The 19,837-nt window shown below is 37.8% G+C and overlaps 1 long non-coding RNA gene across 2 annotated transcripts in view; it reads right to left on the reverse strand.

Annotated features, from left to right (window-relative positions):
* Positions 1 to 15,438: 15,438 nt before the first annotated feature.
* The window catches only part of LOC137665990 (uncharacterized), a 43,468-nt gene continuing 39,069 nt past the window's right edge, over positions 15,439 to 19,837 (reverse strand). For both annotated transcript variants that reach the window (XR_011048578.1, XR_011048577.1), the window contains exon 6: positions 15,439 to 18,661. This is a non-coding gene — a long non-coding RNA (uncharacterized lncRNA). The remainder of the gene's footprint in view (positions 18,662 to 19,837) is intronic.

The raw sequence follows: 19,837 nt of genomic DNA on the forward strand, positions 1-19,837 counted from the left end.
TCACAGTGGATACAGTAAGTCATTATACCAGCCTTTTTCTTCAGGCTCGGAACAAGAGTAAATCAACCACGTTTCTGAGTACAAAAAATGTATAGAAATAGCTGAACATTCTTTCGTATGTCAGCATAAACTACATTTCATAGATTTTATATGATATTCAGAGAAATGAGGGAGGGAGAGAGAGACAGATTGACAAAGCAGTCAATCTGGGCTTAACTTTAAGTTTGTATCTAAATCCTCATGAAGTCAACAGCTCGCATTTGGAGCTATGCCAGTATGTAGCTGAAGATATGACCGTCATAGTCTATTCTATATAAGCATGTTGTTACTAAGTTTGTTAGCAGAAATGGAGTTAGGCAACTACTTTTAATCTGTAAATGCTGTGAAAAAACACGTTAGCAAAATTTTTATATTGACTGGTGCAAAGAAACAATAAAATCAAAGAGAAACTACTTGTCATCATTTCAGCAAGAAACTGCATACGATTTATCTCTATTTCATTCTAATTTTATTATTAGCATAGCTGCAATGCTTTCAGTACACTGAAAGCTGGAGTAGCACAGAGGCAAATCAACTGAGCTTGGTTTCATTTTGGACAGCTCATTGGAAGCATCTGCTCAATGCACAACAAGGCCAACCTTCTCCACCCCAACATATTATATCAGCTGAGAAACAGGAGAGGAATATTTTTCTTTTTAAATTATAGTGCTTCCATCCTTCATACTGATTTTGAAGAGCCACTGGTTCAATCAAAGAAGGCAACGTTTGGTTCTTTAGTTCTTGCACTGCTAGGTAACACTATAAACAAAAAGATTATCCACCTAGATTCTGAAACCATTATCCCACCTGACCATGAACTTCAGGAATGGACTTACTAACTTTAGTGGGACAAGGTATGAAGTAAATTTACTAAGTATAGTTGCTGAAAAAGTTACTAAACTGGAGAAAATCTATCTGAATGTCACCTTTTATAGTATCATTGTTTCTACTAGACAAATTAATGATAAGAAGCATTAATTATCTTGTGCTCTAGTGTATTATGTTAACTAAAAATTTTTCATTAGATTTCCTCTAGGGTAGTTATAAAAAAAAGTATCACCTCCAGGCAACGGTCTATAAAAAATTTGGTGTATCACAGTTCTTCATTACATTAATGTGCCTCTTTCAATATAATTATTTAACTTCAGTAAAATAGAGATTTTTTTATTTATATGGCATCTAGTAGTGATATACAAGCAATAGCTGAGGCAGAAAAAGTAGTTCTCCAGCCATGCCTACTATTGTGGAACTGATTTATTTCTGGAGTAGAGCTCTCTTAGGAAAGATAAGTTTTTCTATTGAGCTAATTAAAATGCAGTGAACTATTAAAGAATAAACAGAAAAAGAAAGCAAAATTGCTTTGTCTGATTTTATTATTTATTAACCTGTTTGAGTAATGGTTAGCCTTATTTTTCTACAAACATGAAGAGTTACAGTCCTCAAAATTTCACTAGCATTGCTCTGTGCTATTAAATTGTACTGTTCTCAGCATTAAGACGACAGAAGAAAAACTGTTAAGGTCAACAACCATGTACAAATCAACATAAAGCTTATCAGCTTTTATTTATTATTGCAGTCCTTCCACAATACATTATTAATATCAAGGGTGTGTCAACTACCACGTATATCTAACATTAAAAAATTGCAAGCTAGTCCACAAGATATTGCTGCGGTCTAGTTGAACCTAAAACAATATTAGATATTCGTAGGAGAAACACTAACATCTCTTAAGATAAAAAGAAAACTCAAAACCCCAACAAAACCTAATGCTCTTGTCAGAAGCCAAATTTCAATTTAAAAAGCAATATTCCTCTAGACATGCTGTTGTGTTTTGTGTCATTTCTACATGAACCTTGGAAGTAGGACTGCTACAAAGTGACGTGTTAAATATATACACCCCTCTTTTCAGATACAAGGTCTACCTTAGTGACAGGAATAGGATGTCCACTTACAAAACAATTTCTCAGAAAACTACTAAAAGCTGGCACAAGGTAAGCATCTCCAGATCTGAAAGTTCCTTAACCTGCCACTCTGCCGGGACGCTGTCTGCACAGCACATCACCTCATGACAATGGGGACCCTTTGGGTGATACCTGAGAGGAGGTCCATCTGGCCACCTGCTCTGGAGCCCGCAGCCCTGGAAGTGCCACCATCCTTGACGCAGAGGCAGCTGCAGCTTTTGGAAGGCTGGGCAACCTGCCAAGCGGATGGGTAGATGAGCTGGCGGGGAACCAGCAAGTTTCTGGCAAAAATCTGAGAAGCCTGGGTTCCACAAGATTTCTTATTTAAAACATATGAATAGAAACTAGCATTCTTATCAAGCACTAAATAGTTTATATTAGGAAGTGCATTTTGTAAAAGTCCATTTTCTCCCTCCAAAATACATGCTGAGTAAAATTTAACTTGACAGTTTTCCATGAAGTTCAGATAAAAATACACATTAAGCAATATATGCCTAATTAGAAAAAATTGCATTGAAATAAGTAGAACCATATAATCTACCTGGTAAGTCCATCTCATCTATTGCCTGCATAGTGCAATACAGTGCATTGTAGAAATTCTGCAACTAGTTCTAAGAGACCTTGCTGAAACATCACAAGCAACGTATCTGCTTAACCACAGCACTTCCTCAGGTAGGCTAGGGCCATGCATGGGCAGAGATTGACTATAAAAATGGTTTAAAATGTTATCACTCTCCCAAGTTTTTGTTGGCTTCCCTTAGCTAGAGCTAGTAAAAAGGATAATGTGATCTCCTGATTTAGCTCAGTGTGAAGTTGTCTCAGCACAAACTTTTATCAGTCTCCAAAAGTATTTTAGACAAAGTAGCACATATTAATATTAATGGAGTTATATTGCTTATTGTATCAGTGCTAGATCCTTCAGCTTGGATTGTGCAGTTTGCTTACATATTTAGAAGAGCAGGAAAATCTACAGCCCTTCCATTTCCAAACAGCATAATAATTAAGCAATTAAGTAACAACTACTTAGCTCTTGGAGTAGCCAAACTCTAAAGAAGTTTAGCAGCCTTTCTGAGTAAAACATTATTTTGGGACTGAAGATTGAATTCATGCTAATTAATCCAATTTTCCTTCTGCACTTGTGTCAATGCTTGACACTGTGACCAGATGGGTGGCAAGCCATGATCCAAGTACCCATTACTTTACAATCAGGAGTTCATTATATGGAATGCTGACAGAGTTGCCCCCTGTGAGTACCCACATCTCATTGCATTTGGTTTTCAACATTCCTCCTTCATCATCTCAGAACAAACACAGGATGCATGCACCCACCTAAGTATTATTTCGCCTGAGGCCTACCACTTGGGAGCAATGTAGCTTTATGCCACGTTATGTTTCTTCAGCTCTTAAAACTACTAGAACCAGTTTCAGCTGCTATGTACACTCTAACTTCTGCTTTTTTGCAGGAACCTAAAGAATCTGTTAAGGAAGGTAGGAATCACTGTAGCAAAGAAGGATCCACATCAGGTATCCTGTCCTTTGCCAACAAGAAAATACCAGCATGTATGATACCCTGTTGTACCAGTACAAGACATCAGAGAGAAAATATCTGGCAAAAGACAATGAAAAGTGAAAAGCCTTGTCTCAAAGTTTCCATTTCATATATTCCACAATTTAACTTCTTTGACCAAGGAAGAAGGTGAAGGCCAACTCTTCTTCCCTGACAGCCAGCAGGAATAACAGAGCATAGAGGTAGCCAGTACACATTTTAATGTGCTGCTGTGTCATGCACTCTCTGGAGCACCAAAAGAAACTGTGCATTCCTTGTAACGCTTCCACTATAGTGAATCTCATCTGTTTGTCTCCCTTCCTAATAATACCTAGCAGCATCCAGCACACATGCTCACACTGTATTAGAAAATAACAATAACACTGTAAATGGGGAAAAGATCCACATTTTCTGAAGTCAATGACTGCAGCTAGCAAAAGCCGTATCATACATAAAGGACTGCACTGCAGGAACTGGTGAGATCACCTTGTGTGAGTCACGGCCTTTTCTACAGAGGGTACCTTTATTTCATGCATTGGTTTAAGCTGCATTTCTTTTTCCACCTTATATGTCCTTGGTCACTGGCATTTTTTCATGAGACAAAGCAAATGCTGATTCTCTGTGGGCTGTAAGGGAAAACAGCTGCCAGTTATAACGTGCATTTCAAGTGCACTTGGTAAACCTGAATCTTTGTAGAAGGTTTAAGTACCTCCAGAATGTACTATATCTGTCAAAGCAGCAGCAAATACAACATAAAAAGTAGAGTAGGTCCAATTTTTTGTGTGTCAGTAGAATCAGCCTACATTTATTTTTAACTGCCTTGGAAAGCTTAGCAGGCAGATACAGTTAATCCTTTAAAGGATTTGCAGGTATTCATAGCTTAATAAGTAAGCACAGTGGATTAAGCCAACAGAAGATTGTAGACAGTCAAAGACAACCTTTACATGCTAACATTCAAAAAATAAAAAGAACAGTTTCTTTTATATATTTTTTCCCTGACAATCACTCTCTCTCAACTGTTGGTATGCGCCAGAATCCCACACTCTGATGAAATAAAAAAGTTAATTAGAGCCATTAAACTCAACATGTGTGATAATTAAATCATCAAATAGCAGTGAGTTTCTGTTGCCTTATTTTCCCATTATCCTATGAATCCTTTGAAAAGCAGAACTACATCCTGAAAATTAATTAAAAATGCATCTCCTTATGCAATAAATAAACAATGAAACTAAAATGGTAAAAATTCATTTTAGGAAGAAGAAAAAAAAAGGGTGAGTTATTTTTATAGTTCAGATTTTATATTGCTTGTATTCCTTTCTTCATAAAGAAATATTCATGCTAAGAAAGTATCAGGATTCACTGACATAGGCTCAACTGAGAAATCTGGGCCCTTCAATATATTCATAAAAGATGTGGAAAAGTACACACATAATAAGACAAAGATAAAATCAGGTGACACAAAACTATTAGGCTGAGGAAATCTAAAGCTGGCTATGAAAAGCTTCAGAGGACGGTTCAATACTGAATGGGTGATAAAATGCCAGAGGCTATTCGGTGTCAGTAAGTGTAATGCACATGAAGAGAGGAAGGGAAAATACACATATACGTATATACTTGGGTTGTTAGTCAGTATCACCAGGAAAGAAATCTGAAAACATCTGGTGTTTAAATGAGCAAACAAACTTAGGACTTATTTAAAAACTAACAGAGAACTAACTGGAAAAGTCTGCTCTGTACACATTTAGGCCAGAGACACGTTCTGAATAGTATATGCAGTTTAAGTCATTCCATTATCAAAAAGGTTATGGTAGAATTAGAAAAATATCCAAAGAAGGATATGATAGAGATGTATTAAGTCATGAATTTTATGGAAAAGGTGAGCTGGGAACAGTCATCTACTAGTTATCATAATGTAAATACTGTAAGGCATGCACATTTTTTGGTAATAATAAACTAAACTCACTTTCATCAGATATTGTGAGGCCCAAACTGTACATGGATCAAAAATATCATGACTTCATGAATTCAGCAGTTCTATTCAGTAGGTCAGCAGTAGCTATCAAACAAAAGAGTCTCCTAGCCACTGAAGGCTAGAAGAGCATGACGGAAAAATCACTATAAGCATGACAGCCTCCGTACAGTTTTTCCATAAGTATCTACTTACTAAGACTTACTAGGTTAGGAGGACTTTTCATCTGGTTGAATTCAGCAGTGCTCAAGTCCTCATGACTAGAATGACTGAAATCATGATGTATATTGTTTGGCATATTTTTTACAAGAAATTTGACCACAACCTCCCTGGTTCTATCAATCACTGTTGTTTAAAAAGAATAAAGATGAAACAAAACTGTTTCATTAACTGTACAACTGAAGAAGCCTAATTTCCTACACATTTTTAAGGTTATATACTCTGGCTAGCAGAGAACCCACTCCTTTCGCCCCTCAATTCTGTCAACTGAAATATATATATACAACAGTTGAAATATATGCACAAAGATAAGAGCAGATTATCACTCCACAAGGTTATAATTAGGACCCTGCTCTTCCCAGATTATTCAACAGTGGAATTTATCGTTGACTCTGTCACTTGAACAGAACTGCGAGACATAGGAACATAGGATTAGAAGGGAACTCCTGAATCACTGCAAACAATCCACTTTTACACTTGCAGTCATACCACTTAATCCCTTTCAGAAACTGACCAAACCCCCTTTTATAACTACTTGATCAGATGGCAGTCCCAAAGCATCTCTGCCCTGGCAGAAAATTATTTATTTTTAGACTCAATGTATTCCTAGTCAATGACTTCTGCTCTTCTACTAACACTGTCCCTTTGCTTAAACAGAGTTTTTGCCTCTCTGGTGGTACATTCAGAGAAAGAAATCATACCTTCTGTTAATATTCATTTTGCCTGGCTAAACAAGTCAAGCTCTTCTACAGCACGTGTATCTTACAACATGGTACACAATGTGAAGAGGTTCAAGCCAATTGGGACACCATGCCAGCCAGTGCAGCACACTGCAGACACTCTATGGCCGCATGCCCCTGGTTCTAAGAGCTGTATAGATATGTTAGCACACTCCTTTCAAGCCAATGTGCCCTGTTACCAAGGCAGCCAGTCTTCCTCAACATGTATTCAATGCCAAACCAATGTGGCTATACTGATTCACTTCTGGAAATAGTTTAGTGGTGGTTAGATCAATTATTTCTATAATAAACTTCACTGCGTAGCATAATTGTGCTCCTAATCTCACACTGTACACTTCTAATCCCATGGATCACCATACTCTCTTTCTCCTCACTGACTCTACTGATTTGCCTTTCTGGAATGCAGAATTTCCATCGAACAGACTCCGATTTTTTCATATGTATCAAAGTCTATGATAATCTTTGACATGCAAACTGAAAAGGTTTTTCAGACTTTGCACTGACAGCTTTGCTGGAATGTTTAGCCATGAGTCACAACAATGACTCTGAAGCTCAGTGATGACTCTATTATAAGAATGACATCACTTCTTATAATTTTGAAAGAAACATGTCCTTAATATAGTAGTGGCAGATAACTGGTATCATCATCACTGAGTTCCTAAGAGATGCCTGAGAAGGGAAGAAAGAAAGATTGACAGAACACTTGACAATGGTTCTGTATTTTTTTTTTATTTCCTTTTAAGAATAGTCTATCTTAATTCCTCACATGTTCCAATCTTTCCCCTATAAAATCCAATTTGCTTAGGTAGCCTGGACATCTTTCATTCTTCATGGTTTCTCTGGCTCGGTTCCACACTGCCAATTTGTTACTGCAAGTCACTCTTACTAACAGATACTGCACAGAGAATGCAGTTTCAGGAAGTCTACCTCTGATCTGACTGAATGGTTCACTGTCATGTTAGTTAGCACTTCTTTTGGAATGAGGAGGGCGGGGGTCTAGGAGTGGGAATGAGAGCAATTGCTTGGACAGTGGACTCTATCCTGACACAAGCATGAAGGGAAGAGCAGCACAAAGATCAGCATAAATCTTAAAAAAGTATCTGAGGGCAGAAAAGGGCTCCAAAACACAGGGATGTAGGAAGAGCTTTATCACAAAGCAAAGAAAACATGAGAAGCTCCAGAACTCTAATGGCCCAGAATGACTTAATGGATGAGAGGATGAGGGGCATTCATGTTTTATAGATTAATTAGAAATGGTGAGAGGAAAAGGGCTGTGAAAGATACACTGGATTAGGAGAAAGGACATACTGAAAAACATTTAAAAGGGAGATTTTTTTTTTTAAATGTGTGGCCTTCTGCACAAATTTAAGTTTAGTTACTGAATATAACCACATAAAAATAATAGCTGTATATGCACATTTATTCTTATGAAAGCAAGGCAAAAAAAAATAAAGTTGAATATGCAGACCCTATGTATTTACCACAACAGGAAACCACAAAATGTTTATTTTAAAGTAATTTATAAAGGTTACAACTTGCAGCCTTTAACATATATTTTGGAAATCTGTAACACATATCTGAAATCAGACTATGCAATCAGAGAGAGGTCTGTATTTGCTTAGCAGAGGAAGCAGGGCAGTTGTACTTCCTTATTCCCCTTTTGCCATCACGATCGATGTCCTACTGGCACTGTACCTGGCTTCTGTGTTCCTCACGTGTTGAAAAAATGAATGAATAAGAGGAAACAGCCTGTAGAAAATCTCTCTGCTTGACTATCTTTGCATGCTCATTTTGCATTGCTGCAATACCTCTGGCTTAAGAGAGGTTTCACTTGATTAGTTCAAGTCAAGAGAAGAATCAGCCCCACGATGTGCCTCACTGCTGCTGAATCCCTGTACCTATGCAACAAGCCCTTAATGTTCCTGACCAGCATTTCGAATGTCTGTCCAAAGGCAAACCAAAGCACTCAGAGATTTCAGATGCAATCTGAATGTAACGTGATGTGAACCTGACAAATTCTGCAGCTGAAGTGCCACTGTTAATCTCTTTCCAAAACACGGAACATTGCATTAGTAAACGTCAATACTCATTTCAAAGCCTTCAGAGTACCTAGCTAAAATGTTTTTACTGTATTCCTACAATCAAGGGTCAGCAAGTTTCCACCATAAATCATCAACTTAAAGACAGTTTGCAAAGAATTTGGGGAAAAAATAATCAATCAAATCCAGCAACTCCCAATGAGAAACAGAATGCTGAACAACTATCAATATACACTTTTTTGACAAAAAAAAAAATTAATTTCTTATAAAATATGCCATGTTGAATAAAATAAGAATCATTCTTTCCTTTATTTTCTTTGGTACTTCTACTCACTCTGGTATTGTTGCTGTGAATCAGTTTCATAGCACAGTACTTCCCTGAAGTAAGATTTGATCCTTTTTCTTTACCCTGGCAAGATTCTTACCAAAGTAATGAGAAATTGTTCTTATTAGCCATAAGGTGCAAGATTTATTCCTTTATTGTGACTAAATAAATCTATAAAATATTCTGGCTTGGTTTTTTTTATTTTTATATGAAAGCGATATGAATCACATACTTCTAAATGCAGATAAAATTAACATTATTTTTAAGAGACCAGTTAATCCTCAGCTACATCCATAGACCTGCTCCCATCATATAAGGATTAAGAATTAAACAGAGGCCTTTCACTTGAGTGTAGCTTCACTGAGAGAAGGGCAAGGATAACAACCTGCGAGGGTGCTATGAAAGAGACAAGAATGGAGCATCTGTTCCTGTGTGGATTCTTCTCTCCTCCCACACATTAAAGGAAGAGATGTATATGAAGTGTGTACAGTTTATTTTTAGCCAGTCAGGCAAAGGGCCATCACATGGCCCTGTCCCATTGCTCTGTTTATCTCAAGGACAGCTACAAATGCCTGGTGCTGAAATCTGATTTTCTCCACTCATTACTTGATTTCCACACACACACCCCCGCCTTACTTTTTCAGTGTTGCCTTACATGTTAAAAATGCATCTGGACAATACCTCTTCTTGGCATTCTGGGTGTAGTTCTGCTAATAGTTTTTGGGCATAACACCTCTTAATACAACATAAGGATAAATTTCTGCAGGACTTAAATAAAAGCCAAAAAAAACCCCAAAACAACCAGGCCTCCTTCCACTGTAAAGAACATCTATAATTCTGTTTACTGAATATATTATTTCTTTAAGATTTGCTTTCAAGTGAGAACTCTTACTGCCAGTATTTCCCCTCTCATCACGTTAATAAATTTTTTTAAAAAAAAAAAATCATAAGACACTGTGAGGCTATTTAATGCAATTCTCCATATTGCCAATTCTTGTTTATTTTCTGCTTGGGCTACATTTTCCTCATTTATGCAGTTCTGAGGATGATGGTGATTTTAACAGGCAGTTTGATTGGAAAGGACATCATCCTTACCAGAGAGATTATTCACAATTCACAGAAAGAGAAATACAGAAAAGAATATCTTCCTCCAACATATGAAACAACGTATCACTTAGTTAAAATAGCAATTTCTAACCCAGTAGTTTAAGGAAGTGTATATATATATATATGTTTCTGAATTCTGTAGACCTTCAATGACTAGACTTTTAAAGGGAAAAACAGAGGGAGTCACATCGGTTTGTGTAAATAAATAAATTATATTCCATTTTTTTTGCTTTTTAACGGATAGCAAACTGAAAATAGAGATGTCTTTCGGCAAGTAACAAAACCTGTAACAAAACAGGTAAACTCTCCTGTGCAGAGGCAGGATAAAATAGGAGTAGGTCTCAAGATCATTAAGCCACTGGGATGATGAAAACCTAAACCCAATATATCTAATACAATACTCACATAACTAGAATATTTATTTCCAAGCTAAGCACTCTAGAATGCTTACTTAGGTGGCAGCTAAAAATGCTCAGTGTCTTCAAAGGAGGACTTTGAATTTTGAAACATTAGCCCGTTTTAAGGTTTTCATACATAGTTTCGATAATACCATCCAAGGTCTGGGCCAGTGGGAAATGACCAATTAGAAACCAAGTCCTGTAGATTAGATTCTCAGACCACACAACAGAGCAGTTAGGTGACAGTCTGGCAGCCCCTGCTTAGAAGAGTATGTTTACCTAAATTATTGCAAGGTAGCCTCAGCACAGGTTTACACTTTTTTAGCTACTCTGCAGTAATTGTCTCTATGAACACTTACTTTGCAGTAAATGGAAGATATCTTACCTTATTCCTGCTGAAGACAGAGCAAATGCAAATTTCCTCACAGATACCTTGAGACAACTTGCATGAAGTAGCTACCACATCACAAACACACATCCTTCCTTGTTTTATGGTAACCTATCCAAGTAGCCATGCCACCTGACAACCAAAAAGCCAGTATAAAGCAAACCAGCTACTTGAGTAGCAGTCACTCAGTGCCCTGAGGTAAAGAACTGACTAAAGGAGCAGAATTGTCAATAATGCACAAGGAAGTGCCTGCTGCTGTCTCTACAGTAATCAGAGAAATTCTTAATTTGTATGTATTTTTTTCTGAATAAACAGTATTACATTAAAAAAAAAAAATCAACTAAGACATTTCTCTCTCTGAAGAAATGATCCTGCTCAAACCAATAAGTACTAAAAATACTTACACTGGGTGGCACTGAAAGAGCTGAATGTGCCTTGAGAGGTAAAACACCTGGTCTCCCAATGGAAAGTAAGGGCATTCAGCTCTTGGCTGATCAGATCCTTCATAGTTACCTTCTATAAATGCATAGCAAGCACATATTTTTTCATCAGCAGCCAGACATGTAAAGCACGTTTTAAATCTCATTGATTCCATGTAAATTTAAGGGTGTACTTAAACATATGTTTAAGGTCTTCTGCTGCATCTGCTGCAGAATGGTAACAAATTTAGATTCAAGAAATAAAACACTGTCTCTTTGAAATAAAACAGTCTTTGTCTCCTTTGCAGCAGACCATAACACTCTGCTTCATAAAATTAGTTAGCCCTGTACATTCTTAAAAATTTACAATGCAGTATGTAGAAAATAAATTTAGAAGTGGTACATTGCTGCATGGTCTGCAGAGCTTATATTACCAACAAGCAAAAGACATAATTGGATGAATAACAAGACTTATACTTGGCCAAATGAAAAACAGAAATGCGATACACAAAACTGGTCATAGTCTAATACTTCTTATGGATTCGTCCCATTAAGTCTCCTGAGACGTGTTTGTTATTCCTAAGTATTATCCATACAGTTTATATTAACAAATCTCAGCGTACAGATGGAAATATTAATTCTGTGTTGAAGTTATCCATTTGCAATTTGTGCTATTGTCAACTGTTCAGCTAAGACATACAATATTTTTTCATTTCCAGACAGAATGGCTTGAGCATTGTAAACAAGAAAATAATCAGTAATTTACTTTCAAGATTAAGTTTCAGATGACTAGCTGTTAATACTACAAAAAAGGCACCTTGAAACATCATTACCATCTTCACGAATGCTTTCTGCACATTAATTTCACACAAATTCAGATCAACAAATAATGGCAAATCACACTTGTCTTTCTCTTTTTAAGGCTTAGGTTTGTACTCTTTAATAAACTACAGCCAAAGGCAACAAAACATCTTGTTGGAAATTCTGTGTATTCTGCTTCTTCATTGCTGCCTTTTCAAAGAGATGCTTTCTGCACAGTGAACTACAAGTATGTATTGAGCACTGTGACCTTTATGATTTTGGTTTCAACAACAACGTCAACATTGCTAAGAAGCCAGTTCTGCCTTAAAGGCAAAATCTCTCTAAAAACCCAAAATGGATCTTTTAAATGTAATTGAACTACAGCAATTCATTTCCATAGGCTTATGAAAAAAATGTCTTCTAAATTCACAACCAATTTTATAGTATTTGGCCACTGACAATACATACAGACAGAGAAACTGGCCCATTACTTTTTGGATTTCATACAATGCTAACTGAGACAAAAGTTTTTACATGTAGAGAGACAGCCAACAAGGAGGCCTATGTTAAGAACAAGCAGAGGGGTACAGAATAATCAAAGCACATCAGAAACTGAAAAGGCACAGAATATGAGAGAAACCAAGACTCCAGCTAACCAACTGTGCACACAATGTATCTTTTCCCGTTGGTCCCTGCTTGGTCAGTATAGCACAGCTAGCTCACAGCTACACAGCTGACTCCCTCTCAGGGTCTGCACTTTGGCATCACCCCAGGGCTGTTCACAGAGGGACCCAGACCTTGCATGTATTAGGAAATGACATTATTTTGCCAATGAGATGTTGTCATAGTTTGCCCTCACGTATGCAGCAGTTAAGCCACTGGCAATGATTTTTCAAGTTAAAGCTGTTGCTAACATTGTTTCAGCTGTGGATTGTTATTTCTCATCATAGTTGATGGACCTGATTCTTCTTTACCTTCATTTGTCTTGCATAGTCATACCTACCTCTGCAAGTGTAACAGTGACTGGGTATAAGATCCTATCAAATCAGAATGGTAGTTTTAAGTAAGAAAACATACTTTAAACTTGTAACTTTAAAACTTACAACTTGATAGTCAGGGAAGACCTTATATTTAATGTGCCTGGATAAACAGCTACAGCTTGGGTGAGGTAGGAGAAAATTAGGCTTTTATGTTTGCTGAGCATCATTAACATCAGCTCCTGTTCACAGTTACCTTTTGGAAAAAGCTGCATGGAATGGTTGTTCCCCTACATTCACAACATCATTTTGCCAGACAGAAACTTACTTCACAGAGGAGGAAAGGAAATCAAGTCTTATTGATTCCCCCCCGACACACCCCTTTTCTATGGTTGCTTCATCTTCATTACAGGCTTTTCCTAAATTTCCTCTTCCTATCATGCTGCACAGCTAACTCTACGAATAATTTAATTGAAATACTGTATCATCATACTGCAGTTGATGAAGACTTGATTTGACATTTTTGTTTCCATCTTGATTTTTTTTTTAACCTAACCTGAGAGTACGATGACCAAGCATTTCCATTTTCACCTTCTCCTCTGCAGCTCCCGAGACAGAAATAAAATGGAGAGGAGGCAGAATAGGAGGGAGGGATTGCTTCTGGTAAAGGTAGCAAATATACCACACAACCATCATCAGAACTGTCAGGTGTGACAATCTGGTGAGTGAATCCTCAGAGAATCTTGATTGTACACATCTCCTTCATAGTGACACAGCAAAATCATCCATTACAAGAGGATGAGACAGTGAAAACCACCTTAAAAAGACTTCAGAGTGAATGGATGTCAGGGGAAGGAGGAGGGGAGAAAGAAAAGAGGTAGTCTCTTTTTCACTGTGAATAATCTTTGGTAGATTTACAATCATTAGATATATTATTTTTTCCAGCTAGCAACACTAGCCTCTATAAAAGCAGAAGAGCAGGAAAATTGCACCATCTTTTCTCAAAATCAGTATGTTCCCTACTCAGCACAAAGGAATATGCTCTTATTACCATTCTTCCATGTAGCCTTTTATTTTCTACTACTTTCACATATTTAAATTACTTGCTGTCATACACATTCTGGTTTCAAAAAAGTCCTAGGGGAATATCATTTACATACCTCAATTTAATATAGTTCACATGCAAATAATATGACATGGAACACCACTTAAAGTAATAAGCAACATGAAGTGGTTTAAAACTCTCATTATTTTCAGTGCCTTTATGAGTGAGGTGTTAAAAGCTAATTCATTGAATTTTCGAGATTTTCCACTTTTTAGTAAAGCTTCACAAAAATCTCAAGACCACACGCCAGGATAAACAGCAACCTGTTTGTCAAATTGTGTTAAAACCAATGTTATCCCTTTTGATTGATAGAGCTAAAGTTTGGACTCCTGGAATTTGTTTCAGATAGGAAATGTATTCTAGAATCTGTTGGGGGTTTTTGTTTGTTTTTTTCCCTTTCTCTTAGAACTGCAACTTGACCTGCAGCTGAGCAGACCTAACTGCTCACTGCCACTGAAAGGGCATTTCCATCCTACTGCTTTCCAAACTCAAACTCCTTCTTCCTTCTGCTCTTCCTTCTCTCCTTACTCTCTGATCAGTTCTGTTCCCCACCCTTTGTTCTGGCTCTGCCCTTTCCACAAGCTGATTCAATTCACTAAATCGGAAAAGTTCTTCCGCCATTCTAGTAATCATTTTTCTGCTATTTTAGTGATTTAAAACAGCTGACCCAATAGTGATGAAAACCAGAGATAACAGAAGAAAGGAATTCATAGCAGGCCACATGGAGAGAGAAGAGATGGGAGCAGAAACTCCGTCTTTCAACTGTGGGAAGCTAATTTGCTCTGCTGTCTTGGGAAAACTTAGGGTCATGCAACAAGTGTTGTTTCTTGGTGGCTTTTCAGCAGCATTCCTGTATTTAGTGGTCACCATTTACTGGATGACACATGTCTACCAAAACTTTACCAGTTTTCTGCATCTGCATTCTGTCCACAACAAAATACTTCCGACCAACAACTGTGCATCTGTTATGACAGGTACCTGTAATTCAGTATATGGCTACTATTGTTTCACCTATTTTATACCTAAAGGACCGTACTGAAATTTACTTTCATGAACGGTGACTTACAAGTTCCAACACCTGATCTCTACTAAAATAACCCATGAAAGGAATGTCCATAGTTTGCATTGCAAAGCAACAGAAAGCCATTGAGAGAAACATATGAAGAAAAAAAAAAAAAAATCACCTTTTTCCTGTTTTAAAATACTACTTAAAAAGCAGTCTTTTCTGGGAAAAATAAAAATTAAACACAGCAGCAAGAAAAAACTTAAATACAAACTGCTGGCACACATAAGGTGCTAATATTGCCACTACCTTTCTGTACATCCAGAGGCTCTGGGAACGTGCATCCTTTGTTTGAAAGACAAGTACACAAGGAAACATTGTTATAAATGAGGACTCGAGAAATTGAGCAATTATGGTTTATTGCCAATGATATGATCAGTAAGCAAGCCACAATAAGCAAAGACAGCGCTGGGCGGCCGGGGAGTCACCACTCCACCAACAGCGCACCGAATCATACGGGAAACATCAATTTATTAGACAAAGCATACATATTCATTCAGATGAGTAAGGGTTATTACAATTAGTTCTGGGAATGGGTGTGATTATGTTAATTATTTTCAGGAACTCATTATCGTAAGTCTCCTCCTGTCAGTGTTCTGATAGTTCCTCTTGTCGGCGGTTGCCGTTAGTTGGTTGTGCTGATAATTCCTTACCTAGTTACAAGCTTAGCATATGTTATTTTAAACCTACTATCTTACCTAACAGGGTGGTCGTCTAGGAACACATTTTTCTTGTTATACGAATCATCCTATTTACGCCTCCCCCCTTTATACAGTCATTCGTTTTTGACAAACATCTTGTACTGCTTAGCAAGCGTATTAGAAATTTCTGATTACGCAGCTTTCACGAACAAACATCCTGCACTGCTTATTACAATTCCTCCCTCTTTGTTTTTACTCATTTTGTTCATTAAAGCGTTGTAACTCCTGACTGCTTAATACAAATAATTCAGCAGATTCATCTTGGTTCGGCAATTGTTTATATTTAGCTCTAATAAGCATCAAGTGTGCTGCTTCCAAGAGTCCTTTAACAATATTAATTACTTTGTTAAAAATACACGGCCTAAAAACTAAAACCAACGTGAGTAAGATTAATGGACCTGCTATTGTAGATAAAAGAGTCATAAGCCAAGGCAATTGTTTAAACCATGATTCATACCAATTTTGTCTTGATTCATATTCCCTTTTGCGTTTTTCCAAATTTTCTCTTAATTTGTTCATGGTATCTCTTACTAGACGTGTGATCGGCGTATACACAACGTTCTTCTTTTAATGCTGCACAAAGTCCTCCCTCTTTGAAGAATAGTAAATCTAATCCTCTTCGATTTTGTAACACGACCTCGGATAGGGATCTAACCGACTTTTCTAGGGCTGTTATGGATTGCTCTATCCTTGTAAGATCTTCATCTACGGCTACTCTCAGCGCTGTAAATTCTTGGTTTTGTTTTACTAATGCGGCTATTCCTGTACCTGCGCCAGCACCTCCTATTACCATGATCGTAGCTAAAGATAAAGCCGTTATGGGTTCTCTTTTTACCCAGCGATGTGTCGAAGCAATTTCCAATTGATGACCATACTCTTTGGGATGATACATTATTCTAGGCACTATCAATACTTGTACACAGAATTCATTCATTGTTTTTAAATATGAGACTGATACACATGATGTAACCCCTGTTTTTGAGCATACCCATTTAGCATTCTTTGCTGGTATCAGCCATTCTCCTACTTTCTTTGCCTTTAAGGTACCTTTGTTTAGACATAAGTGTTGTTTCTCCGGGGGTATCTGGCCTACGCATCTACCTTGACCTCTAACTTGCTGTAAAGATATTCCTTGTGTTCCATTTTCCCATCTGCAGGATCCAGGGTTTGTCCCATTGGTAAATCTAGGTCCATTACTTATTCCCATAGCTTCAAAATAGGGAGGTTTAGTATTAAAACACAGCCAACATTCCTTGGTTAACTCAGGGTGTGTTTTGTTAATTACTTGGTAACTTACGTCCATCAATGTCCAAAGGGAATTAGGATTTACTTCGTCTACTTGAGTGAATGCATCTATATCTGAATCATTAGTGATTATCTGACTTTTAGTCACATTAATTCATCTTCTGGAGTTTGTTTTATTCTAACTCCCCTGTGATTATGGTATTTGGCCCCACGGGTGATGGTTCTTCTGCAGGAGCTTGTTCTTTTCGTATTTGAATTATCCCTCCCCTGTCTTTTCCGGGCTCCCAATATCTGACTCCCCAGATTTTTCCTATCAGCCACCCTTGATCTTCTGGTTGCAGAACAGTGAGTATTAAATGTTTGCAATTACTACTTCCTACTATTCCTCCTGTCGAATCATGTTCGGGAATCTTACATCCCGAAGGTCCCCAAGCTGCATTTAAGAACTTATCTCGTGTATCAGTTACCCAGGCAGAAGCAACAGTTTCGCACCCCCAATAATTACAATAATATTGATTAGGGTGGTTGCAATAACCTTTCCCAGGATTAGAAGAAGGACAAAAATAATAGGCTTTTTGATCTAAACATGGTTGTATAGGTGCTAGCTGGCAAAGGGAAGCTGTAAAACTAGGGGGTCCTACTGTGATGTTTACTTTTATTATTTTAGACTCTTCCAATTGAACTAAGGTCCATTTATATGGTCTGCGAGCCGCTTCCACGTAATATATCATCGGTAACAGCAGCATTATTATAGTGAGCCAAGAGGTATGGGATTTATGTTTGTTTGCAATTGTAACCCTTGAGCCTTTTATAATCTCTAGGTGTGACCGTATAGCTTTATTCCTTAGGTTAACACTGGGGTAGTTCGGCCAGCATTTTGGCGTGGTCCCATTCGGGTTCTTGTCTCCACCATGGTTTACCCCTCTGCCTCGCCCGTCGGCTCGGTTGCTTCGAGTCACGGGGTGTACCATCTTCTCGGTAGCAAGGATATTCTTCATGAGACCCCGAAGGTCCTTGTTTAATATGTCTTTGTTGATACACCACCCAGTTACAGTCCCTGACCAGGGGAGAGTTACACTCTATCCCTTTTATAGCTTTCCGGCAGCACACCTTAACAATTTGTATTTTTAATGGGGTTGGCTCGTTGGGGTGATAACAAAATTGTTCTGGTCTTATTCCATAAACATATAATTTCCACCAATTTAAATCCTCAAATTGTATTTCCCCTGTGGATACTTTAAATTTTATAGCCGATTCGGTGTTTTCTCTTTCAACTGTATAACAACTATTACAGGTTCCATGAGGGGGAACTCCGTCTTGACAATGTGACCACCAATTCTCTTGGCACACTATACACGTGAAACACACAAAAGGATAACAATTACAATTTACATTTATACACTTAATTCTATAATCGCTATTTATGGGATACTTATATCCTGCTAATGCTCCGAAATTCTGTACTTGCACGATTTGAACTTGTAAGTCCATCTATTGTTTCCGCAGCTTGATCTTCATAGGGTTCTCAGTGGGTTCAGCTTTCCAAGCTGTAGTGTGGAGGGGTCCTTTTACTCTGCTTGCGTGTGTCCACCCCTTTTCTGCGGTCCGGATAGCCGTTTCTGTAGTGAGTAAAACCACATAAGGTCCCTCCCATCGAGGAGTTAATGAGGATTCTTTCCAGGATTTAATTAACACTTTATCTCCTGGTTTCAGTGTATGTATTTTTATATCAAGAGGGGGCCTTTGGACAATTAGCCCCTTATCCCATAATTGTTTTCGCCTTTTCAATAGTTGTGTTAAATAATATCCTATCTGTGAATCCTCAATCTGGGGATGATTTGAGGGGATTTCTAGGTCATAGGGCATTCCATATAACATCTCAAAGGGTGAAACCCCTAAGTCTGTCCTCGGCTGAGTTCGTATATTAATCAAAGCTAACGATAAGCACTTTACCCAAGATAGCTTGGTTTCTAACATTAGTTTGGTGAGTTGCTTTTTGATTTCACCGTTCACTCTTTCTACTTTTCCTGAACTCTGTGGGTGCCATGGGGTGTGGTATTGCCAATTGATACCTAATGTTTGAAAAACCTCTTTGATTACAGTAGATATAAAATGTGGGCCTCGATCCGAATCAATAGTTTCTATTATTCCGTACCAGGGAATTATTTCTTCTAATAGTGGTTTAACTACAGTCCGGGCAGTAGCCCTGGCTGTAGGGAATGCTTCAACATAATGGGTTAAATGATCAGTTATTACTAGTAGATATCGATATCTTCCTACCTTTAGCAGTTCGGTAAAATCGATTTGAATTTTAGCAAATGGTCTGTACGCTAATTCCCTTCCACCTGGGATACTTTTTCGTAATTGCAGTTTGTTTACTTTTTGACACGTTAGACACTCTTCCACTATCCTTTTAGCTATGTTATAGGCTCCTATACATGCGTATTTTATAGCAAATTGGTCTACTAGGGCCTGTGTTCCCCAATGGGTAATATCGTGGAACCTGCGCATAATTTTAACAGCCCTTGTTTTTGGTAATATTTCTCGCCCATCCTCTAATTTCCATTGCTCCCCTTGTTGTTTTGCTCCAAGCTCTGTTAATTTCTCTTTTTCCGGTACTGTGAAAGTGAACAGTGAAAATATTTTTCCATGGTGGAAGCAATGATCGTATTCGGGTCTTTCCTCGTTTGTCATATTACATCTACAGGGTACCGCATCCATACTAAACTCTTTCCAACATGCATAACAGGGGAATTCCTCTTCCCGTCCTGACCCTTTTCCACAATTCGGACAGC

The sequence above is a fragment of the Nyctibius grandis genome, chromosome 7 (assembly GCF_013368605.1).
Source record: "Nyctibius grandis isolate bNycGra1 chromosome 7, bNycGra1.pri, whole genome shotgun sequence".
NCBI classification, from domain to species: Eukaryota; Metazoa; Chordata; class Aves; order Nyctibiiformes; family Nyctibiidae; genus Nyctibius; species Nyctibius grandis.